At 38.1% G+C, this 26,886-nt stretch overlaps 1 long non-coding RNA gene across 1 annotated transcript in view; it reads left to right on the top strand.

Moving 5' to 3' along the window:
- LOC131836511 (uncharacterized) overlaps positions 1–26,886 on the top strand; it is a 72,228-nt gene that overhangs the window by 29,107 nt on the left and 16,235 nt on the right. The window contains exon 2 of the long non-coding RNA XR_009355651.1: positions 14,828–14,930. This is a non-coding gene — a long non-coding RNA (uncharacterized LOC131836511). The remainder of the gene's footprint in view (positions 1–14,827; positions 14,931–26,886) is intronic.

Genomic DNA, 26,886 nt, shown 5'->3' with positions numbered 1-26,886 from the left:
TAGGCAGGGATTATTGCGTATACTTCTTTGCTTCATTCCTTCTTGCCTTAAGCCCTTGCACAGTTTGGTGTCTCTTTGTAATTCACAATTCTTTAGTGCCTCCCCACTGCCAAATTAACAGTCCAAATTCTCTACCTACCCCGTTATGATGTAGCCCCAAGATGTTTTATAGTTCTCCACCATAATGTATTCCCTAGAAAATTGGACTACTCAGTAATCCTTGCAGAAATGCTATGCTTTTCAGTCTCTGGACTCCTACTCACCTGTCTTCCTATCCCTGGAATATGCATTCTCCTACCTCTATCTTACCAATTCTTCAGAATCTGGCTGAAATTTATTTGTTTATTTATTTAAAAGGATTTTATTTATTTATTTGACATACAGAGATCACAAGTAGGCAGAGAGGCAGGCAGAGAGAGAGGAGGAAGCAGGCTCCCTGCTGAGCAGAGAGCCTGATGGAGGGCTCCATCCCAGGACCCTGAGACCATGACCTGAGCCGAAGGCAGAGGCTTCAACCCACTGAGCCACCCAGGCGCCCCGTGGCTGAAATTTAACCTCTCCTAATAAATGTTCCTCTGTACTCCACACCAGAAGCAATATGCTGTTTTTGAATCACCTATAATGCTTTGTTTGTTTGTTTTGTCACTTTTACAACATTTGTAATCCTTTTTATTGGTTATTTGTTCGTATATCTTATCTTCTGTGCTGCATTGCAAGCTTTTTAAAGGATAGGGATTTCATCATATTATTCTTTTTGTTTACCTTTTTTAAAAAAAGATTTTATTTATTTATTTGACAGAAAGAGATACAGTGAGAGAGGGAACACAAGTAGGGGGAGTGGGAGAGGGATAATCAGGCTTACTGCTGAGCAGGGAGCCTGATAAGGGCTTGATCTCAGGACCCTGGGATCATGACCCGAGTGAGCCCAAAGCAGGCGCTTAAGAGCTGAGCTTCCCAGATGCCCCTCTTTTTGTTTATCTTAATACCAAGGACAAAAGAGGCCAGCCAAACATTTTGAGACCTCATCCCACTTTTGCAAAAGTGTACGTACATAATTGATGTTAAAAGTGACTTTTTCTGTTGTTATGGAATTCTGGCTAAGTCGTAAAGCGGAGGACAATGAGCAATAAGTGCCCCCACATTTTCAAGAGAGGTAATAAGGCAGAGAACTTGCTGTAAGATGCTGGACCAGCTCAGCCCAATATCCATCCATCATTATTATCAGCCTATTTAAGTAGAGCCTGGACATATATTATGAGGATTCTTTGGAAAGAGCTTATAGTAGCTGAGTCTTGAGTCTTCTCCAAAAGCCAAATGGAGGAAGACATGAGAGGTTCCCTCAATGAGGCTGGATGGGTACTTACAATAAGGGGAACCTTATTCCTTTAGTCTTCCCACTTCTCCTTCTGGCTGTCTGCTGAATAGCACAAACACAAGATGTGGACCATGTGAAAATTTATGAGAGAACTAGATACCTATGACCAGGACTTTGGGGCCAAATTTAAGGAGGATCAAACTGGCCACTGTTCCTCACTTGGACAATCCTGACTTTGAGAGGCTACTTGAAAGAGGACAGTCGTGGGAATGGGCAGGGACAAAGATATATGAATTCTTTGAGCCAAGTAGACACTGAAGAGCATGTTAATGGTCTTGAAAGTGTCCCCCCAAAGAGGGTCCTTGCTGTGGGGAGGGAGTCCAGTAGGAAAAAAAACTAGATGAACTGCCAGAGGGTAGATAATGGGAGGAGCATTAGTAATCTAGAAAGCATTGCTGGTGTCAGGCGATGATACAGGTGGACATATGCACGGAGGTGGGCAGGTGTCTCTAAAGAAATATGAGAACAGTGCTCTTCCCCCATGAGAGAGAACTAGAATTTTATTGACTGCTATGACAGTGGGTAATTGATACAAGGCAGCAGCTAAATAAAAAAGACCTTTGTTTTCATCCCTCCTGCTAGTCAGACCCAAACTCTTAGAGCCAGGAGGAGGAAGGCGGAGGTAAAACATGAGGGTAAAAGAACATAACAGTCTCCTTCTACTGCCTTTGTGCCCCTGTAGGTCTCTAATCCTTGGATCAGTTCCATAAGAGGAGAGAGGATATATTGTTCTAAAAGGTAAAAAGTGACTGGCAAAGTAGTCAAGATATCTGGGAGAGGGGAAAGGAGAGCTGCTAGAACCACTTTGAAGGAGGCAGCATTAAAAAAAAAAAAATATATATATATATATAGATTTATATATATAAATTATAAATTTATATATAAATTATATATCATATTATATTATATATTATAAATATTATATATTTATATAATATATTTTATATTATATAAATAAATATATTTATAAAATATAAATATATTTTATATTATATAAAATATATTTTATATAATAAAATATATACTTTCATCCTCTCATGTCTTCCTCCATTTGGCTTTTGGAGAAGACTCAAGACTCAGCTACTATAAGCTCTTTCCAAAGAATCCTCATAATATATGAGGATAATAATTATATAAATATATTTTATATTATATAAATAAATATATTTATAATATATGATATTTATATATAAATATAAATATCATATATTTATAATATATATAATATATATATATTTTTTTCTTCTGAATGTATCCTATCAGGTTTAGCCCATTAAATACAACATTATCTGTCTATTTATCTATCTATGTCTCTATCATGGGATGACATGTGATTTAAATTTCTTATTTTTATTTATCTAAATTTCCTAATTTTTCTAAAATGAATGGGTATTATACAAAATTATTTATAAAAGTAATTTTATTTTAAAATAGGAAGTTTGAAAAAAATATTTTAGGAGAAAATAAATTTACCCACAATTAGCCCACAATTTATTGTTGATTTTTAGTATTTTTACTTACTTATATTTTCTATTCATATGGTTATTTTCAAACACAGTTGCAGTAATATTATTTATACGACTTTGTGTCCTGCTTATATAATATAGCACCCTTCCATGACTTTAAATATCCTGTAAAACATGAAAGAAAAATTATAGAGAAAATAGAATGCATTTAACATTCTTATTGCTGGATAGTTACATTAGTTCCAGCTTGTGCTATGGATATCTCCATATAATAAATTGTATGTTTTGTATGCTTCTCTGATGATTTCCTTTAGTCTTTTAGTATTTCCTTCCTTCCTTGAACACTTATTATGTGTCAGTTACTATGTTATTAGGAACCAGTTATATGGATTATAACTGTGAGGAAGAGGTGGGCCTGGATCTCAAGAGCTCACAGTATAATGGGGAGAGAGATACATTAGAGAGAGTATATTAGCATTTTGTATGTGTGATGATGGTGATATGAACAGACCTTATGGGAAAGCATTCCTAATCTGACCTGGGAGGGCCTGTGGAGATGTGAGCAAGTGGTAATACACAGGATATATATGGGATAGGGTGGTGAGGGTAGGTAGAGATAAAGAGCAAGAGCAGAAGAGCAAGCATGAATAGGGAAAGGGGAAGAGGGGGAAAGGCAGAGGAGGAGAGTGAGGGAGGACTCTGCTGACCGTGGAGCCCAACCTGGAGCTCATCTCAGAACCCTGAAATCATGACCTGAGGGGAAACCAAGAGTCTGGCCCTTAATTGACTGAGCCACCTAGGCACCCCTCTCATCCACTTTCTATCTCTGACTTTATAAGTTTTCCTGGACCTTTTAGTGCCCTTCATTTAATAATTTTATTGTTCCTATTCACTCCTCCATAGTGATTAGCAATAAAAATCTTTAAACTGAATCTGTTTTTGTGGGGGCAACAATACAATGGGGATCTAGGCACACAGGCCCATACTTTGCTTGAGGAGATAACCTTTAAAAAGAGTAGATAGAACAAGTGTGTTGGATAGAATAATGGCCCCCAAGAAAGAGATTTGAAGATGCTATCCTGCTGGCTTTGAAGACAGAGGAAGGGACCGTAAGCCAAGAAATGCAGGTGGCTTCTCAGAGCTGGAAAAGGTAAGGAAATTAGATTCAGCTCCCCAGAGCTTCCAGAGGTAACAAAACCCTGCTGATACCTTGACCACTCCCCACACTCGATAAGACTCATTTAAGACTTCGAACCTCCAAAATTGTAAGAGAATAAATTTATTTTAAGCCACTCAATGTGTGGTAATTTGTTATAGCAGCAACAGGAAGCTAGTACAGCAAGTGAGAAGAGGATGTAGCAGCAGCACCCCAGCCCAAGGCTGGTCACACACTTGGAACGGAGCATGTCTCAGGGGCTTGATCAGTGGGAGGGTCCTGTGCATCCCTTCCCACTCCCTGCAGCAGCAGCAGTTTGCCTTATTATTGGGTATGGCCCGAAGATCTCTGAACTTGGCAGACATATTGGTGAAAAAGCTCTGATGGGTGCAATAGAATATAAGGGGGAAAGTAGGTGTATAAAAATATTTTGTCAAAAAAATGTTTTGTGATAAGGAAAATTATTTATACCGTTGAATAAGACAGAATTACAAAGCAATACATTATGTTTATATAGCAGTTTGTAATTCATGTAGCATTTTCAAAAATAATTTATCACTTATTTTCAAAACATTTCAGAACGATTTTTTGTGGTAGAAATGGGCAAGAACTATTATCTTTCATGGTTGAGACAACTGAGATACAGAAATAATTATATCATTTGGCCAGGGACACACAGCCGAAAAATGACAGCTAGAATTTGAACTCAGGTCTTACGTCTTCTAAATCCAGGTCCTTTTTTCATTATCCCTTGCTATCCAGGTGCCAGGTGAATACTATAAAAATCACGAGTTCCTTGATAAAACACTAGTTTATCTCCCTAGGAATGACATTATCAACCAAGGAATTATTATTATTTTTTAGCTTTTTATTTTATTTATTTGAGAGAAAGAGTACACTTGCAGGGGAGCACAGGGAGGGGGGTGAAGAAGGCTCCTGGCAGCACACGGAGCCCCACATGTGGCTAGATCCCAACCCTGAGATCCTGACCTGAGCAGAATGCAGACACTTAAACGACCAAGCCACCCAGATGCCCCAGAAAGGAATTCTGTATTTTTGTGTGCACAAATTGGAGACCACATAACACTCTCCAGCTCCATCTTCTAGCAATATTTCTCAATATTTTAAACATTTTGTGATAGAATGACCACAGTCTATGAAATTACAACTTTTTGTGATTTTTTAATATTGTTAAACAGTTTATAAGAGGAGGTATACTACTTGACTGATCTTATTAATTGAAAATTTGAACCTCCCTTCTATTCTCCCTGTTTATTTTAGGAAATCAATGATTTGTACACCTAAAGGTAAATTCCAAAGATATTCTGAGATTTAGAAGAGATTTGGTAGAATGAGGATAGAGACCTGGGTCACCAATATTTAACTCAAAATATTTAAAAATAAACTCCAGTGGTAATTATGTATCTAGAATAGTGTTTCAAACATGAATAGTTGAATCATATATATATATTAAATATATATTTATGTAACACTTATTTAATGTATAAACATATGTATATTATATATAATATTATAGTATATCTGCCAAAGATTTTTCCCTTCTAAGTGTTTTATTTGTAAGGCTAATTTGAAACATGATTTAGAGAACTGAAGTAATTCATCTTTTAAAAGGGAGCAGAAAAATCTCACTCTTGTAACATGAGTTTTTAAGGACTTAGTATTATTTGAAAATCCCTTCATTACCACTGAACGTATTTGTATTTGAGAGATGAAATGTAAGTGCAAGACTCCTTGTTAAGCTATTTGTTATCTTCTGAGGATTACTTCTCTAATACCAGCTAACTTCATGCTCTTAGCTTTAATGTTCAAACTAATATCAAACTGAAGTCAGAAGGACACCCTGATGTTAAAGTCCTAAACTGTTACTTGAGACCAGGGTTTCTCAAATTGTCCAGTTATTAGAATTGCCCAAAATACTTGTTAAAAATAAGGTCCACTTTGTCCCCATTCAGAATCATTAGAGGGTAAGGTCTAGGAAGCTATTCTTTCAGCATCCTGGTGCTTTTTATCATTAGGCAATTTTGAGAAATTGCTTAATACCGGTGATACCTATACTGAGTATACCTGGGGAACTTATTAAACGTGTGTTTCTGGATTCCATCCCCAACTACCCAGATTTTAAAATATGTGTGTGGTCCATTAACAAGCCCTGGAAAAAGAGGCTGGGGGAGTTAGTGTCAAGTCTCTGGGTCAGCAGAATGGGGTCTGTGGTCCTCAGAGATCGACAGCTTGTCAAACTTGGAAATCTCGAAGAACAGGCAACTGCTGAAATGACAGAATGGGAAAAGAGCCTCAAGCCAGAAATCATGGGAGATGGATCAGTTAAGGTCAGTAGAATTACTCTCTGAGCAGAAGACAAGAGCCTGACTTTAACGTGAAGTCCATCTGAAAAAAGATGTGATTTGTATGCCTATTAGGAAAGTGGACTCTATGGGTCTAGATTTGCAGGGTGAGCAACAGGATAATTGCAACTGGTGAGGAATCAAAATAATCCTAATTGCAAGGAGGTTGAATACTGGTTAAAGAAAGGGAGGAAGCTATAGTTAGTCCCCAAGTATCTTCCTTTATAACACTTCCTCAAAGCATGGTCTTCAGTTGCTTTCATAAGCATCACTGAGGGTAGGAGGAAGTGGTTTGTTATAAATGCAAGTTTCTGGGCCCTACCTTAGATTGGTGGATTAAAAGTCTATAGAAGTGAGTCCAGGAAATAACATTTTAAATAGCTCTTAATGATTCTTACACATACTAAAATTGAAAAATTATGACCTTATCAGAGGTCCTGAAGCCTGAAATATGTCCAGACAGGCATTTTCCTGGTAAAAATGCAAACTTCCTGGGAAGGATGATACGTTAAATAGAATATCAGACATCAGGGGTGCCTGGGTGGCTCAGTCATTAAATGCCTGTCTCTGGCTCAGGTCATGATCACAGGACTCTGGGATTGAGCCTGGCATTGGGTTTCCTGCTCAGCAGGAAGCTTGCTTCTCCCTCTCCCACTCCCCCTGCTGTGTTCCCTCTCTTGCTGTCTGTCTCTCTGTCAAATAAAAAATTAAAAATCTTAAAAAATTTAAAAAATCTTAAAAAAAAGAATATTAGACATTAAATAAATTAGCTCTCTGGAGGAAAAGCTGCAATAAGAAATTAATTGGGGGAGAAGGAGGAAGTAAATGAAAAGTAAAGTCAAAGAAACTTTCTTGGTTAGGTGTACCTGAGTCTGGTTTTGCATTTATGTGGGGGAGAAGTTTTTAGGGGGTTAGGAAAATTGGAGACTTTGTTTGCAGATGGGTTCCAGCAGCACCTTCAGCACAGAAGCATGCTGGAGTGGCTGGGGCAGAGCAGTGCTTTCTATTGTAAAATGAGATGGTTTTTATGGGAGCGTACAGATGCTGTCTCTGAAAACTTAGGGATATCCTGTAGTATTTCTTAGAGTGCCTTAATGACTGTTATAGTTTTATAACTGATTACATCAGAGGCTCCTGGAACCTATTCTGCGTGTACACTTAAAGGGTGCTCTGGTTTTAGTGACTAGTTCTTTTGAAATAAACATTCTAGGAAAGTGAAAAAATTTTAAAATTTAAGCTCTGTAGTTTGTGAATATATTCTGTAAGATAATCCAATGATCCTTTTCCTATTTCTACCTTCATGAAACAATCATTGGATCTTAATTTGGCCTCTTTAATATACCTAGCACCCTGAGCAATGACTGGTCCATTTCTCATAATAAATTATTTTTTTAAAAATTTTTAAAAGATTTTATTTATTTATTTGAAAGAGAGAAATCACAAGTAGTTGGAGAGGCAGGCAGAGAGAGAGAGAGGGAAGCAGGCTCTCTGCTGAGCAGAGAGCCCGATGCGGGACTCGATCCCAGGACTCTGAGATCATGACCTGAGCCGAAGGCAGCGGCTTAACCCACTGAGCCACCCAGGCGCCCTCTCATAATAAATTATTAAATTGACATCTTGTGTTGCAAGTTATTACTGTTGTGAGTTTGATATCTAATGGCCATGAGTCTAAGGATTGCTCACTTTTGGGTACAGGACATCTACCTATCAGGTTAAGGCCATCATATTGGTTATCTATTGCTTCATAACAAATTACTGCAAAACTATGGTTCTTTATTTTATTTTTAGGGAGAGAGGGGGAGGGGCCAAAAGGGCAGAAAAGAGAGAATCTTAAGCAGGCTCCATTCCCAGTGCACAGGAGTCCTGTCTCACAACCTTGTGATCATGACCTGCACCGAAATCAAGAGTCAGATGCTTAACCAACAGAGCCACCCAGGTGCTCAATTTTTTTTTTTTTTTTTTGTTCTTTAAACAATAAACATTATACAGTTTCTGTGGGTGAGAAATGCAGAAGCACTTTAGCTGGGTGATTCTAACTTGAGGTTGCAATCAAGATGTAAGCCAAGGGCGCCTGGGTGGCTTGGTTGATTAGGGGACTGCCTTCAGCTCAGGTCATGGTCCCAGAGTCCTGGGGTTCGAGTCCCACATTGAGCTCCTGGCTCCACGTTGGGGGGCTGGCGGTGGGGGGGGGAGCATCTGCTTCTCCCTATGACCTTCTTCCCTTTCATGCTCTCTCTCTCTCAAGTGGATAAATAAAATCTAGAAAAAAAAAAAAGATGTAAGTCGAGGCAGCTGTCATATGAAGACTTGATATGGGCTAGAGGATTTACATCCAAAGTGGTTTGCTTTTGTGCCTGGCAACTTGCTCTTGGCTAATGGTGGTAGGCCTTAGTTTCTCCTCACTCAGACCTCTCAACAGGCTGCTTAAGTGTCTTCATGACATGGCATCTGGCGTCCCTCAGGGCTAGTAATCTTAAGAGAGAACAAGGCAGAAGTGGCAATATCTTTAATTTCTGCACTATTTGTTACACAGACTAGCCATGAGACAAGGTGGGAAAAGACTCCTTAGGACATGAGTATGAGGAATACCAGGAGGCTGTGATTATTGGAGCAATCTTGAAAGGCTGCCTATCATACTACTGATATTGTAGTATCACAAATGACATATTTATTATACTATACTTATGTAGTTTATGTTTTTTAAGATTAGAATCCTATGGGGCGCTTGAGTGGCTTAGTTGGTTGAGCATCTGCCTAGGGCTCGGGTCACGATCCTGGAGTCCTGGGATGGAGCCCTGTGTCAAGTCTCCCTGATCAGCGGGGAGTCTGCTTCTTCCTCTGCCCCTTAACCTGGCTCATGCTCTCTCTCTCTCTCAAATAAATAATAAATAAAATCTTAAAAAAAAATAAAATAGGAATCCTGTGATTTCCCAGTTTCCATATCCAAAAAACAAAACAAAAACAAAACCCCCTTTGCTTTTAGTTACTACTTTTATAGTAGGTTCACTATTTTTATTTTTTTTCCCTTGAGAATTTTTTTCTGGCTTTTGAGCTGTGGAGACCAGAAGGACAGTTTTTGGCATAGGAAAATAATAATTTCTCTTATTTAAAAGCATTTTATGATGACAAACTACATTTAGGTTTGGTCTAAAAGTCCCTGGTTGTGTGTCTTTGAATCCTCCACTTTTCATTTTGTTTTTGGCTAGCAGTGAGACTCCATGGATTTGAAAAATAAAAAAAAATATTTTTTTCAGGCTTTATGTAGTACAATTTTTAAACCTATAAATACAGTTTATGTTTATGCATGTCTTCTCAAGTTGTTCAAATAAGAATATTTATGTAGTGTTATTTCTACACTCTCAGGAATGTATTATAGAAATTATCATTGAAGAATTCATTGTTTTTCTGACAGTAACATCTTTGCTGCATCATTCTTAGAGGAAATTTTCTTGACAGCAATATTTGTGTTTTATGTCTGGAAATATCTATAAAATATATTCAATTCTCTGAATATCTTGAAGAGTTGCTGTGATAAAAATTTTTAAAAAATATTTCACATTTCTGGCTGTAGCAGCGACTCCATAGTCCTAGGGTAACAAGAGAATATATTTATATATAAGAAAAATATACCTCAAACATTGGATGGTGACTTCTAAAAGGAAAGATCTTTATCCTAATTTGTATTTTTTAGCTTTGGAAACACATTTCCTCCTGCAAGTGTGGTAAAAAGATAACTCTATCACTGGCCATTTATAGGTAGTAAAGAATTATAATCTCTTTACTTAGTCTATATGCATGCTGACTCAGACTTTGTAAATGTTATTGGAAAAGGTAAGACAGAGGCCTAAAATCTGTTGCTGTGAATCTAGGAAAATGCCCACTGAAGCCAGAAGGTAAATTGTTAGAGAACCAAGGTCTTATGGACAATAGGATGCTTATGAAATACCAGGCAAAAAATTTAATTGGGTAAAGTCATTAAAAAATTTTGGATTAGAGTCACATTAACATGATTCCTTGGACAACTTTGGTGGTAATTATGATATAGCAATAACAATTAAATGAAATATTTTCATGTGACTCAATATACGAATGTAGAAATATGTGGGACTTAGAAAAAAGAGTTCGAGAGAAAATTTAAGGTTCTTATTTGACAGTTGAGCATGATGTACTTTGAATTGAATTGATGATCTCAAATCTGTGGACCTACTAAGTAGAGAAATTGATCACAGATTAGTGAAAAGAATGCTAGTAGAAGTTTCTTAAAATAGCCTCTTAACTTTATGGCTATTCCATGATATGTGAGTGAGTCTTAACCAAAATATTTGCTCCAAACAAGTCTACCTGGACAGGAGTTGAAGCACCCCTAAGCTCAAGTTTTTCTTGGGCCCTTCCCCAGCTGCAATTTGGATGCAGTATGCAACCGTAGAGGAGCAACCTCCATGGAGTCAGACGTGCTTGAATCAGGTGTCTGTTACTTGGCTAGTTCTGTGATCTTGGGAAAGTGACTTAATCTGGCTCTCAGTTTTCTCATCTATAAGTGGAGGATAGTACCTACTCAGGGGCAGCTACATAATTCGTGGGTCACAGAGCTAAAATACCAGGCTCTTTGTTCAAAAAGCAGGAAAAAAAATGCTATTAAAAGTATGGATATGTAAAACTTTTTTCCCTGTATAAATATTTTATAATTTATAAAACATAATAGTGTAATCATTGCAAGTACAGTAAAATTAAAATGTTAAATTGTTAGCATGAATTTTGCAGTTCATGTTTATATTGGATAATGCCAATATATATTTACAATGTATAATTGTAAATGCAAATATAAAGACATTTAACTTACGTGTGGAATCACTGGCATTTCATAGCTTATATATGCATATATATTTCATTCCTAGCAGAAGAGTAGGGGAAAATATGCACAAAATAACTTTTTAAAACATTTCTTTATATGTGCATATTTTACCAACACTGTCTACCTTCAGCTTACTGAAGAGGAAGGAAGGACTGGAATGAATCCAGCAATAGGCTGCCTTATCTTTCCTTTTTCACTGTGTCATCAAATTCAGCATTATGAATTTGAAGTAGTGTGACTAAAAAAGAATATGGTAGGGTTCCTTGGTTGTTCATGTTTCTTAGAATACCATTATCATCTTTTTTGTTTTTCTTTTTTACTGATAATCTGTTTTATTTAAAGGTTACCTTCTTGAGATTGAGTCAATGTTGTTTGAATTTCCGGAATCTGAGGAGTGTAGATTTTCTTGGGGATATCAAAATATCCTAGAAGACTCAATTCTAACATGTGTAAAATCAAAAATATCTTCTTCAACTTTGACGTATTAACATAAAGAGTAGATCACTGGTTTATTATTAAAGGATGTAACTCAGAAACAGCCAAATGGAAGAGATGTACAGTGCAAGGTATGGGGGAAGGGGGAGGAGCTTTCATGCCCACTGTCAAGTGTGTTGCTGTCCCCCCACCCTGACCTGTTCACCAATCCAGAAGCTCTAAATAGATTCTTTTTGTGCTCTAAGCAAGTTGGCATTGAGAAGGGTAAAGCATATACCTTCTGATCTGTTTGTGACCCTACTTACTCAGCCATAGACGTGTTGTATGGTACATGAATATAGAGTTCTGGTGGACCCATTGTGCATTGGATTACAGTAGACTCACAGTGAAATAAGCATTTTATGGAAGCTAGGAAGGCTATGTGTGAATGGAGTGGCAAGTTATTGTGGGCATATGGATGTATTTACTCTGTTCATATGTGCCCTCCATTGTTGCACCAAAGTTTACTTATAAAACACACACTCAGAAATAGAATTTCATGACGGCAACAGCAGAGCTTCCAAACAAGTGAAGGGCCCTTCTGATAACAGGGCTCTGTGTGGTTGCATTTGTCATGTGCCCATGAAGCTGGTCCTATACCTACTTAATAACATAAATTTCCTAGCAGAGTACAGGATAGGTGCCCAATAAATGTCCTTCCATTTTCTTACAGAAAATGTTAGATTACTGTAGAATAGACATACGTATAGGCAGGACTCATAATCTTGATTTCTGAAGGGCAGTGAAAACTACCCACATTCAACCTATGACTTATTCTAAGAGCAAGAGGTATAGCATGCCTTTGCAGGTTCTTGAGAAACCAACTGAAATGGTTTTGCACTTGTGTCCTGATTCTGCCACCACAATTGGCTGTCAGTAGGTGAGACAAAGGGATGGCTGTGTGCTGTGATTTTCAGAGCCTTATAAATTCTCTTCTCCCTGTTCTATCTCTCTCCACCATTCACTTGCCACAGTGCTTCCGAGTTCACCATTAGAAATTCGTTCCTCTGGGTTAAAGTGGAGTCCTATTTTAAAACACTGTAGGTGAAACTACTATGTAACTGAGCATAAAGTGGTTTTGTTCAAATCACTTAAAGTATTTAGAAACAGAAAAGGGCAAACTTCCTGTTGGAAGCATTTTGTCTTTGACACTCACTTAGTAGGCAAAGGTACCTAGGAGGCCTCAGCTAGAAGCTATATTTATAAATCCAACCATCCTGTTTGGGGAAAACATCTGAAAACACTAATAAACTTGGGAAGTTACAGATTAATCAAATAATATCAAAATGATATTGTGGGGTGCCTGGCAGCTCAGTGGGTTAAAGCCTCTGCCTTTGGCTCAGGTCATGATCCCAGGGTCCTGGGATGGAGCCCCACATTGGACTCTCTGCTCCGCGGGGAGCCTGCTTCCTCCTCTCTCTCTGCCTGCCTCTCTGCCTACTTGTGATCTCTGTCTCAAATAAATAAATAAAGTCTTTAAAAAAATGACTATATTGTGTTTTTCTGTGGGCTAGCCCCTACCTAGGAACTTTACAATTGTGTTATCCTTTCTTTCTTTCCTTCTTTCTTTCTTTCTTTTTTTTTTTTTTTGAAGATTTTATTTATTTATTTGACAGACAGAGATCACAGGCAGGCAGAGAGAGAGGAAGGAAAGCAGGCTCCCTGTGGGGCAGAGAGCCTGATGTGGGGCTCGATCCCAGGGTCCTGGGATCATGACCTGAGCCAAAGGCAGAGGTTTTTAATCCGCTGAGCCACCCAGGTGCCCCTATCATTTATTTCTTGCTATAACCATTTGAGTTTGATTCTTTTTCTTATTTCTATTTCATAGATAAAAAACTTGGCATATGGAGGATAACATAACTGGCTTGATTAAAGTTGGTTATTAGAGTGTTATTCACTTCTTGCCACGATAATTCTGAGTACCAGACCATTCCCCAAAGCAGTGTTTTACAAAGACAAACATTTCTATATTTATATATTTTTTGATCATGGGCTGTGGGTTGAATGTGGTTCTGCTGGATTTGGCTGAGATCAGTTGCATTTACATCTGCTATCTAAATTTTCTCATTCTCCTTGGACTAGCAGCTACCTGGAGGCGTTATTTCTTCTCATGGCAAATCACAAGAGCACAAAAGCACAAGCCAACTCTACAAGCACATTTAAGGTCTCTGTTCATGTCACATCCACTAACATTCATTGGCCAAAGCAGAGCTAGTATCGAAGGGGCAAGAAAGTATATTTACTCACACTGAGAGTACAAAGTGACACGGCAAAGGTGCGGATGTATAATCCTATTACAGGGGAACTCATAGGGCTAATAATCCAACCAGCTTCTAGTTGGGAATGGGGCACTGAGAGAATATGAATCACAGTGTGGGGAGAGGGAGGGAGATAGAGAAAGTGAATTATGATGCATGGTGCACAGTGTGACAGGTCTGGCACAGTGCAGCAAGAGGGGTTCAGACCAAGTGGTGGGCCTGCTAGAAAGGAAAGTAGCATCCTCTCCTCTCCTTTTTCAGAGTCCAAACCAGAGTGTCTAGTTGGGAAATTTATTTATGGTTGTCCCAGCAAATAAGGGAACCATTCAGAGAGAGAGAACAATGGCAGCATAAGACCTTAGGGTCCATTTTGAACCATTCTGTTATCACAACCCAGAGGAGTAGTGGGTTAGGGTTGTAGTTAGGTTTGTAGCAGATTTTGTGATCTTCATTAAAATTCTTAATCTCCTTACTTGTAGCACAAATAATATTTTAAGTAACTTCCCTAAAAAATCCCACTGTTCATAGCAGTGAGGATGCTTCTTAATTTAAGGGCTATATTTTGGATCAGAGTCTGGCCATTGGTTCCTTTGGGGTTTTAATAAGACTTTCTGGGAAAGAGCTGCTGTGTTATTGTCCTAGTTGCCATAGACAATATGAAGTTATAACAAAATTAATAGCATTTTCAAACATCTTCTAGTTTATAGCCTGGGGAGATGGTCTAACTTTTTCAGAGGAGGAGATGACATTTGTAAGAGGGGTCAGAGCCAGATGATAAAAGGCTTGGGAAGCTATGGTAGAAAGTTTGGACTTTATGTAGAATTTAAGGGAAGAAAACAATGGAAGTGAAATGCTAAGACTGATTTTTTTTTTTTTTTTAAAGGATGGCTCTGATAGTGGGAGAGGGAATAACTTTGAGAGGAGACAATGGATGGAAGGAATAGACACTGATTTGGAACTTACTTTGATGTTTTAGGCAAGAGACAGTAAGAGCAATCACATTCTCATTCTTGGGAGCACCTGTTTCAGATATCCTTTTGAGACCATCTGTTCTGAACATTCTCTAGTACTTTCAATTCTAAAACAATAAAATTCTAGAGGGCTTTAGTTGGAAGCACCATCTGATTTTCAGATTGATGCTATTTTTAAAAATGCTTCCTAAAATGCTTGACAAAAAATAGGTGCTTACTATTTGCTGAATTAAAGGAAAATAATTGCATTCTATAAGCAAACTTCTTGCTTTCTCTTTCTCTCTCTCTCTGGTTGTTTATAGAAAAAAAATATACCTTGTAGTATACCCAAGAAGAAATAAGCCTCAAGTCTATAAAGTGTATTAGGTTTTCATCTATAAAGGCCATATACCGCCCTTATGCCAGGGAAGGGAGGAATGGTGTGCTGTGTCAAAGGCAGAGTTCCTGTTAGCTGGCCCAACACACATGGAGACCTACATGGAGCCCTTCAATTCAGTCTCAAGCAATATATTCTACCCATACATAGGGCAGAGTGTGGCAGAGTCTGAGAATGTACCTTCTATATTTAATGCAACTTGTTCAAGGGTCTGGGGACAACCCTGGAATGTAGCAGAAAGGTCTCCTCCTAGATCCTTCTCCTCATTTTTGAAAGGCAGTCCTCCTCATCCTTGGTAGCACTATCCCAGCTCAGTGATCCAGCTTTGCCCTGAGATTCTTATGGGTCTGGTGTACAGATGCTGTGGCTACACTGGATTAAGGTCTGTTGAAGGGTGCTCAGTCTCTCATTATATATACAGGTTGTGCAATTCCCTCGTAGACATAGTTTCTCATTTAAAAGGGTTTCCTCTTCTATTCACGCCTTTACTCCTTACTTTTTGTCCTTTTACACGACTGGCTGTGTCTCTTTCAGATATCCTTAGATTTGGCTGATTAATCTCTTAGTGGATATTGTGGGGAAGTAGACTCTGTGCCCCAGTTTGGGACTTTGTGGATCTTGGGAAGTTGTAGTTGTGTTCCTGCATCATCAGCTTGCATCCGATTTGGTTTTGGTGTCCTTTTCTGAGCAAATTAAGAACCCAGTATTATGGAGTAGAGCGCTTTACATCAGCTCCACAAAGGTTAGAATAGTATTGAAATGCCTCTCCTTGACGACTCTGTCCACATCTTTGGCTGTGCTATAGAAACTGAAAAAGGGATTCTAGCTGATGAACCTCAAAATGTCAGGTCATCACCCAATAGCTTTACTGTTTTATCTAATCCTGTGGTAAGACCCGATCTCTCTGTAGAGCTTTTGGCTCTGATCCAAGGTGCCACCCCCCCACCTCAATTTATGTTGACTTATCTCAATATCTGTCTCATAAGCTGCTCGTGTGAGACTGCACTCTTCTGGGCCTTTGCCACTTTCCCTAAACCAGAGGTCACTGGATATGACATATCAGGAAATGGAAAGTGTGGCCAATGGCTTCATTCTTTGTGGCAGCTTTGTGTGTGCTGGGAAAGTATTTCAAAGTATTAACCTATGCACCCCAGGGATCATCTCATCAAATTCTTTCACCTATGACCTAAAGATATTTCCCCTCCCCTGGTGCAATCAGATAGACATGGGTCACCCAGATACATAGGCTGTAAATACGCTGCTATTAGACTGAAAAAAGTTGATGGCTTAAGGAGAAATGATTTGAAAACATACTTGTGGAGTTTTGTTCTTCCCAGTTAAATGTTGTTATAGGTGGGGAAAAGTAGGAGAGGAGAAGGAACCATGCAGATGAGTATATGAGAGGTGATGTCCTGAGGAAAGACCAAATGCTTCCATAGTCTGTTCCTTAGGATGTATTCAAAAGACCTAATTATTTTTTCCGGTGATTTATGGTACATATATTACTGTGCCAAACCAAATGCCTTTGAAAAGAGCTGTAGTTTTTCAATTGGTAGGGCCAGTCTTTTCAATGTGCCTTCTTCCATTCATCTCTGTACACTTCTTGACTGCTGAGGATACAACTCAGGAGGATACTAGTATCAGTCTGTCAGTTGTACTGCCTTTTACTTGGGGACTCATCAATTTGATCATTCCAGATTGTCCCCCCTTTCTATTGGGATGTGCCATAAATTGCCAGAGGTTGGGGCTGGTACAAAAGATCATTTGTATCTAGGTTGCTACATCCATCTGATAACAAATTTTGTCATAAATTTCTTCTTTACTGGTTTAAGGTTGTATACTTCTGACTTAATTTATCATTGTTCTTTTACTACAATAATAACATGCATGAGTCTAAGGATGATTATTATCACAACTCTATAACTCAACTCTCCCAAGCTGTTGCTAGTGCAGCCAGTTTAAAGAATGTGTTATATTAACCTTACTCATGATTATCCTCTTTTTAAGACAATATATAAATAAAAGAAACTGTTCTTGTACAGAAAGAGGAGGCTACAGACATTCCTGAGATCCAATAGTGACTGGAATGATAACCTTAGAGGAAATAAGCCTATAGTTAAAATATGATCAAATGCCTCTCTAATCAGCCATTTGATTCTTTCACCCGTGTGTATATGAGGCTTTTCAATACCAGCTGAGTACTTGGCTAATTGTTCTATGGAGTTACTAGTTAAGTCATCCCTATTGAATGTATCCCTTATGGCTTCAATAGACTGTATCTTCTTAAAAATGTCTACAGGGTTAAAACTTTTATTTTAAAACTTTAAAATCAAAACTTTGGGGGAGGTAATAACTCCCCAAAGACTCTTTTGAGGAATAGTAATCCTATTTACAGGAGTTGAATCCAGATGGTCTCAAAAATTATCCCAAACTTTGTAAGTAATATAGCAGAATGACCCAAATAATTGCAGATGAAATAATAACTTTGCATTTTCTTTTGGCCAACCAGTGGGGAATCAATGCCATTACTAACACTTTATTTTGTATCTGGATTAACCAGGGTTGGGATTGATGAAACAATCTATAAGCAAAATTAAAAAGCAACCATCTAAAGTAGATTTGGAGGAATTGTTGAGACTTGTTTTCTTGGTCTGTTCTGGGAAACCATAAGGCATGGTTTTAGAGTGCTTTTTTGTGGTACTTTAGTTGTTCTTGTTTTCTTTATTGTTATATTATGTTTATTATCCAGAATCCTGAATGCCTCTATCTACCAATCTCCTAACAGATGGTCCAAAAACTAATGGAGGTAAAACTACACATAACTCACACTGAAAATCTGGCCTCTGTAAATTAAACATCTTCAGAGAGAATCACCATAATGGAGAATATCTAGACAGTCTTGATGATTTTTCCTGCAGCTTTGGCTGAGAGAGGATCAAAAGGGGATTGAGAGTTTAAAAAAAAAAAAAAGACTGATAATCCTATGCCATGGTTATGGTTAGAACTGGTTTTAGATCTGTGTAATTAATTAGTGGCAATGGTCAGTAATGAGTAGTGGCTTCACTTCAGTCAACAACTTCTAAGAGTGACCTTTCTAAACAATACAAAAGATACTTTTAAGGGTGATGTAAATTTACTTTGTAATCAATAAGCATTTCCTAAGAATGCTCTATAAGACTATAAGTTTTCTCTCCCTGACCAGCATAGCTCTTCATTACTTAAATAATTGTCAGATTTATCACTGTACCTGTGGTTTTAGATTTTAAATAGTGGTCTCAGTCTTTGGCAGGGGATATGAGACAAATACTGCTTATAGGATCAGTGGAAAATGATGAGATAAGGAAATCACATATGAAGTATTTACTTATGGAAATAACTTCAGACACTAAAATACAGAACTTGTTTTTCCTTTCTTTAGGATCATTTCCACTCAAGATCTCTGAGGACTAGGAAATGTGTAGATAGGATGTAGACCTTGCCATCTATGAGAAAATATGGTTTACACAAATCAAAAAAATATATCTAAGGCCAATGGATAGAAGATGGAGATTTCTGTGGCAGGAAAGAGTTCAAGGTGCTTTGTGCCTTCCCACAGTCTTGTGCAGAGAGAGGAGAATTTTCTACTTGTTCCATCCTGTTCTAAAGATAATTTCTCCCCTCAAATTCTCTTGGAATTAGAGGTATTTAATATAGGCACTGGTGCTAGATTCTCATCTCTGAGAGGCAGAACATACAGCTATAACCAATTGGGAGGAGGACAGTAGAAAATTGGCAGAATGTGTAGCCTGTCAGAGAAGGTAAAGATAACTCCAGTGGAGCCAAGTCTGTCAGAGTTGATAATACTTGGTTTTGAGGTCTAGAGCAGGCTAAAGAATGGAACTATAGGCTGGCTTGGTACCTTGAAGGCTGTCCATTGAGAGGAAGAGATCCTATTCATAGGCTGTAGGCAATTAACTGGGAGCTGAGGTGGAAAACTGCAGCCTTTCTCTTGACACTAAAATGTTGTGGAGAGACTGCCCAGCTGAATGTTCAATGACTATCAAAATGGCTATAAAATATAGCTAACAACTGGGTGCTGCCATCACCAGAAGCCAGATTGGTGGGGATGCCAGCATCTGGGTCCAGGAGAAAAGTGAACCAGGTGTGTAACCTGTTTCTTACAAGCAGGCTCTCCCTGTCTTTACTGACTTGCTGCCAGGATGAACCATGGGCCAGTTCTCTGGGAATTTTGGGTGAAAAGGACTTAAGGGAAGAAAGCTCAAAGAGAAACCTTTGAGGTGTGACTGAGATATACTTGAATTTCACTGAAAGAGAAGGACCAAGTTCTAACTTAAAGTGATGAAAAAATATTGTATTTGGCTGTGGTTATCAGAATGAAATAGATTAAATGACCTATTTTGGACAGTCTGGGAGATCAGAGACAAGAACAGTACGTATAGTTTGTAAAATAAGGAGTCTCATTATTGGTGTTGCCATCTTGTTGATCAGTCTTCATTTCATATTTACTTCAACCAGTGACCTGGGACTCACTATCCTATATCACCTGGAACACCCCCTTTTTCAGTCTGTACTCAGTCCTCTGCTGGAAGTCCTACCAGTCTTGATTGAAGCGGCCTGGAGTGGCAGGGAACCGACTCGGAATTTCAGTTGGGTTGAGCTTAATGATGTGCAGGGTGGGATGAGACAAAAAGGATGAAAGGGGACCCTGGGTAGCTCAGTTAGTTAAGTGTCTGACTCTTGGTTTTGGCTCAGGCCATAATCTCATGGGTTATAAGATCCGCCCTTCGTTGGTCTCTATGCTCATCGGGGAATCTGCTTGAAGATTCTCTCCCTTTTCCCTTCTCCCTACTCATGTGCACTCTCTCTCTCTCTCAAATAAATAAATGAAAAAAAAAAAAAAAGAAGAATGTAAAGGAGCTAGCCATGTGAAGAGTCATGTCAAATACGGAAGGAATACCGAACAGGAGCGGTCCTTGAATCTGCTCTTTTTATCATGTTCCTTAATCCATCTCAAAAAATATGTTTGGAATCTATCCATGCCTCTAGCATATGCAAAGGTCCTGATGTGGAGAGGAGTGATTGGAGATTTTAGAGCAAGGTGGAGAGTGGTGAAGACATAGATGGGGGTTAGACATTGTAGAAATATTAGACAATATTAGACATTGTAGAAAGCTTAAGGAGTTTCATTTTATTCTAAATGAAACAGGAAGCTATGGAAAGATTTTAAGAAAGGAAATGGCTGGTTAAAAAAAAAATATGCTTTGGATTACTTTTGCTTCTGCATGTGTGGTGGATTGGAATAGGGCAATGGTGGGAAGAAGAGAGCAGGCAGGAGGCAGTTGCAGTAGTTTAGCTATCTGGCATGCTGCTGGTACAGAGGAACAAATGTGGTGTGGGTAGATCCAAGATATATTTTTGGAGATGGGTTGAAAAGCATGAGAGAAAGGGGGAAATTCAAGGACTCTAGCTTTAGAGTGATAGGGTGCCATCCTACCCAACTAACAGAGATTGGTGAATAATACCATTTTATTTATTTATTTGCTTTTAAATTTTTTTAGTATTAACATATAATGTACTATTTTACCCAGGGGTATAGGTCTGTGAATCATCAGGCTTTATACATCACAGTACTCACGATAGTACATACCTTCCCCAATGTCTATAACCCAGCCACCCTATTCCTACCTGCCCCCCGCTGTAACCCTCAGTTTGTTTTGTGAGATTAAGAGATTAATCTTAATCTCTAATTTTGTGAGATTAAGAGTCTCTTATGGTTTGTCTCCCTCCTGATCCCATCTTGTTTCATTTTTTCCCTCCCTACCCTCCATGACCCCATGCCCTGCCTCTCAAATTCCTCATATCAGAGAGCTCATATGAAAATTGTCTTTCTCTGATTGACTTACTTCACTAAGCATAATGCCCTCTGGTTCTATCCACATTATTGCAAATGGCAAGATTTCTTTTTTTGATGGCTGCATAGTATTCCATTGTGTATATATGCCACCTCTTCTTTATCCATTCATCTGTTGATGGACATCTAGATTCTTTCCATAGTTTGGCTATTGTGGACATTGCTGCTATAAACATATAGGTGTACATTCCCCTTCGGATCACTACATTTGTATCTTTAGGGTAAATACCCAGTAGTGTGATTGCTGAGTTGTAGGGTAGCTCTGTTTTCAACTTTGTGAGGAACCTCCATGCTGTTTTCCAGAGTGGTTGCACCAGCTTGCATTCCCATCAACAGTGTAGGAGGGTTCCCCTTTCTCCACATCCTCGCCAGCATCTGTCATTTCCTGACTTGTTAATTTTAGCCGTTCTGACTGGAGTAAGGAGGTATCTCACTGTGGTTTTGATTTGTATTTCCCTGATGCCAAGTGATGTTGAGCACTTCTTCATGTGTCTTTTGGCCATTTTGATGTTTTCTTTGCAGAAATGTCTGTTCATGTCTTCTGCCCATTTCTTAATTGGGTTCTTTGTTCTTTGGGTGTTGAGTTTGATAAGGTCTTTATAGATTTTGGGTACTAGCCCTTTATCTGATATGTTATTTGCAAATATTTTCCCCCATTTTGTCAGTTGTTTTTTGGTTTTGTTGACTCTTTCCTTTGTTGTGCAGAAGTTTTGGTCTTGATGAGGTCCCAATAGTCCATTTTTGCCCTTGCTTCCCTTGCCTTTGACAATGTTTCTAGGAAGAAGTTGCTGCAGCTGAGGTTGAAGAGGTTGCTGCCTGTGTTCTCCTCAAAGATTTCTTTTTTTCCTCAAGGATTTTGATGGCATTCTGTCTCACACTGAGGTCTTTCACCCATTTGGAGTCTATTTTTGCGTGTGGTGTAAGGAAATGTTCCAGTTTCATTTTTATGCATGTGGCTGTCCAATTTTCCCAACACCATTTGTTGAAGAGACTTTTTTCCATTGGACATTCTTTCCTGGTTTGTTGAAGATTAGTTGACCATAGAGTTGAGGGTCCATTTCTGGGTTCCCTATTCTGTTCCATTGATCTATGTGTCTGTTTTTTGTGCCAGTACCAGACTGTCTTGATGATGACAGCTTTGTAATAGAGCTTGAAGTCTGGAATTGTGATGCCTCCAACTTTGGTTTTCTTTTTCACCATTCCTCTGGCTATTCAGGGTCTTTTCTGGTTCCATATAAATTTCAGGATTATTTGTTCCATTTTCTTTGAAAAAAAAAATTGATGGTATTTGGATAGGGATTGCATTAAATGTGTAGATTGCTTTAGGTAGCATAGACATTTTCACAATATTTGTTCTTCCAATCCATACGCATGGAACATTTTTCCATTTCTTTGTGTCTTCCACAATTTCTTTCATGAGTACTTCATGGTTTTCTGATATAGATTCTTTGCATATTTGCCTCTTTGGTTAGGTTTATTTCTAGGTATCTTATGGTTTTGGGTGTAATTGTAAATGGGATTGACTCCTTAATTGATCTTTCTCTGTCTTGCTGTTGGTGTAAAGAAATGCAACTGATAGGGTGTCTGGGTGGCTCAGGGGGTTAAGGCCTCTGCCTTCAGTCAGGTCATGATCCTGGGGTCCTGGGATCGAGCCCCACATTGGGCTCTCTGCTCAGCAGGGAGCCTGATTCCTCCTCTCTCTGTCTGCCTACTTGTGATCTCTGTTTGTCAAAAAAAAAAAAAAAAAAAAGCAACTGATTTCTGTGCATTGCTTTTATATCCTGACACTTTACTGCGTTCCTATATGAGTTCTAGCAGTTTTGGAGTGGAGTCTTTTGGGTTTTCCACATAAAGTATCATATCGTCTGCAAAGTGTGAGAGTTTGACTTCTTTGCCAATTTGGATGCCTTTTATTTCTTTTTGTTTTCTGATTGCTGAGGCTAGTACTTCTAGTACTATGTTGAATAGCAGTGGTGATAGTGGACATCCCTGCCATGTTCTTGACCTCAGGGGAAAAGCTCTCAGTTTTTCCCCATTGAGAATGATATTTGCTGTGGGTTTTTTTTTATAGATGGCTTTGATATTGAGGCATGTACCCTCTATCCCTACACTTTGAAAGGTTTTGATCAGGAAGGGATGCTGTACTTTGTCAAATGCTTTTTCAGCATCTCTTGAGAGTATCATATTGTCCTTGTTCTTTCTTTTATTAATGTATTGTATCACTTTGATTGATTTGGGGATGTTGAACCAACCTTGCAGCCCAGGTCATAGTGAGTAATCCTTTGAATGTAGTGTTGGATCCTATTGGCTAGTATTTTGGTGGGAATTTTTGCACCCATGTTCATCAAGGATACTGGTCTGTAATTCTCTTCTTGATGGGGTCTTTACCTGGTTTTGGGATCAAAGTAATGCTGGCATCATAAAATGATCTTGGAAGTTTTCCTTCCATTTCTATTTATTGGGACAGTTTCAGGAAAATAGGGTTTTGTTTTGTTTTAAAATTTCTTTTCAGCGTAACAGTATTCATTGTTTTTGCACCACACTCAGTGCTCCATGCAATCCATGCCCTCTCTAATACCCACAACCTGGTTCCCCCAAACTCCTACCCCCTGCCCCTTCAAAACCCTCATATTGTTTTTCAGAGTCCTTAGTCTCTCATGGTTCGCCTCCCCTTCCAATTTCCCTCAGTTCCCTTCTCCTCTCCATCTCCCAGGAGAAAAGGTTTTAATTGTTCTTTAAATGTTTGGTAGAATTCCCCTGGAAAGCTGCCTGGCTCTGGGCTCTTGTTGGGAGATCTTTTTTTTTTTAGACTTTATTTATTTATTTGACAGAGATTACAAGTAGGCAGAAAGGCAAGCATAGAGAGAGGGGGAAGCAATCTCTCCACTGAGCAGAAAGCCTGATATGGGACTCAATCCCAGGACCCTGAGATCATGACCTAAGGTGAAGGTAGAGGCTTAACTCACTGAGCCACCCAGGTGCACCTTTTGGGAGATTTTTGATGACTGCTTCAATCTTGTTACTGGTTATGGGTCTGTTCAGGTTTTCTATTTCTTCCTGGTTCAGTTTTGGTAGTTTATATGTCTCTAGGGATACCTCCATTTCTTCCAGATTGTCAAATTTGCTTGTGTAGAGTTGCTCGTAATTCGTTCTTATAAGTGTTTGTATTTCTTTGGTGTTACTTGTGATCTCTCCTCTTTCATTCATGATTTCTGCTTCCTGATGGTACATGGGAGAAGAATGACACACAACCAATTCAGCTGCAAGAGAAAGGGAGTAGGCGTCGACAGGCGAAAAGACTGTCACCCTGAACAACCCCTCAGTCTCATATTTATTGGGAAGTAGGTAACAAGCAACAAAGAGGCCAAAGTAGGTTACACATTGACCATGAGTCTTGTAGATAAGTAAGAAGAAAGGCAAAATATGTCTGGTCATGTAGTACATGGCCTATAGTTGAGAAAGCCCAAGCAAAAAGGATTGTCTGACTAACAGCAGGTGTTCTCCAGAGAAGGGGAGATATCAGAAAAATGAAGCAGGTGGCATTCCACCCTGCATGGGCCAGGTATTCCTAGCTGCTCGGCTTCCAGGACATATATCATCCTCTCCCCCAGAGGCCTATTAGTACATGCTTTCTTAAGTGTGCTTGGTAACTAGTATAATTTCTCATGGGTTATATTTTAGGTAATACATTGTTCTGAAAGATGGTTAAACACGATTTTATTAATTTGGGTCCTTTCTCTATTCTGTTTGATAATTCTGGCTAGGGATTTATTAATCTTACTAATTCTTTTTATTTCATTGATTTCTGCTCTGATCTTTATGGTTTCTCTTCTCCTGCTGGGTTTAGACTTTCTTTCCTCTTCTTTCTCCAGCTCATTTAGGTGTAGGGTTAGGTTGTATGCTTGAGACCTTTCTTGTTTCTTGAGAAAGGCTTATATCGCTATATACTTTCCTCTCAGGACCACCTTTGCTGTGTCCCAAAGATTTTGAACAATTGTGTTTTCATTTTCATTTATTACCATAAATTTTTTCAATACCTCTTTAATTTCCTGGTTGACCCATTCATTCTTTAGTAGGATGCTCTTTAGTTTCCATGTATTTGATTTCTTTCCAACTTTCCTCTTGTGATTGAGTTCTAGTTTCAAAGCATTGTGGTCTGAAAATATGCAGGGAATGATCTCAGTCTTTTGGTACCGGTTGAGAACTGATTTGTGACCTAGGATGTGATCTATTCTGGAGAATGTTCCATGTGAACTAGAGAAGAATGTATATTCTGTTGCTTTTGGAATTGAATATTCTAAATATATCTGTAATGTCTGGTCCTGTGTGTCATTTAAAGCCTTATTAAATGACATCTAAATTTCATTGTTATAGTCCTATTTTATTCCTTCATTGTATTTAACCTTATTATGTATAACCTATATATGTATTTTTTTCTTTAAAATTTTGGGATACAGTTTCTTCTAATCAAAATATACTATAAATCTAGCATATGGCTTTGTTCTAGTCTCCAACCTAATCATATTCTTTCCTTTTTTTTCTTTCCTTTTTTCAACCAATTTCTTCTTATCAATTTATTTTTCTTTAAATGTCATTTAAAGCCTTATTTACTTGTAGATCTGCTTAGATCTGTCAATTTGAGTGAGGGGGTGTTAAAGTCCCCTACTATTATTGTATTGTTGTTGTGTTTCTTTGATTTTGTTATTAATTGATTTATATAATTGGCTGCTCCCATATTAGGGGCATAGATATTTAAAATTGTTAAATATTCTTGTTGGACAGACCCTTTGAGTATGATATAGTGTCTTTCCTCATCACAATTCTGAATTCTAGTTCTGACATTACTAATGTCTTTATTGATTGGGTCCCTAGCCGTTGGTACTGCCTCTTGTTCTTTTTTTTTATAGTGAGTTTTTCCATCTTGTCATTTTATCCAGATAAGAATAGTTGAATGAGAGAACAAAATACTTAAAGTATAGCAACGACCCCAGAGAATGGTTAGTGTATACTAACCAAATCAGAAGAGACCCAAAACTGGAGGGAGAAGAAAGGGGCAAGAAAAGAAAAAAAATTGAAGAGATCTACACACTTGATTTTGGGTATATTTTGCTCTGTTGGAAGAAACTATCTCCCAAATTTTAAAGAAAGAAAAACATACACACACACACACACACACACACACACACATATGTATGTGTGTGTGTGTGTAAACCTGATGAAAGGATAGAATATGACTGTAAGGATGAAAATTTAAAAAGATTCTAAAAAATAAATTGATAAGAAATTGGTTGAAAAAAGGAAAGAAAAAAAGAGGAAAGAATGTGATTAGGTTGGAGACTAGAACAAAGCCATATGCTAGATTTATAGTATATTTTGATTAATTAGAAGAAATTGTATCCCAAAATTTTAAAGAAAAAAATACATATATACGTTATACGTAATAAGGTTAAATACAATGAAGGGATAAAATATGACTATAACAATGAACATCTAAAAAGATTTTTAAAAAGGTATTGATAAGATAAAATAGTTAAAGTTATAATTGGAAAGAGGAAAAATTAAAACATAGAATAAGAAAAAAATAAAATATAAAAAAATTAACTTTGATAGACTGAAGGATCATGGGAAAAAAGCCATGAATTCTATGTATTGCTTTCCCCTGGCTCTGGAGTTCTGCAGTTCTC

This window comes from Mustela lutreola, chromosome 7, assembly GCF_030435805.1.
Source record: "Mustela lutreola isolate mMusLut2 chromosome 7, mMusLut2.pri, whole genome shotgun sequence".
NCBI lineage: Eukaryota > Metazoa > Chordata > Mammalia > Carnivora > Mustelidae > Mustela > Mustela lutreola.
The sequence above is the reverse complement of the archived record's forward strand: the minus strand, read 5'-3'. Positions and strand labels throughout refer to the sequence as shown.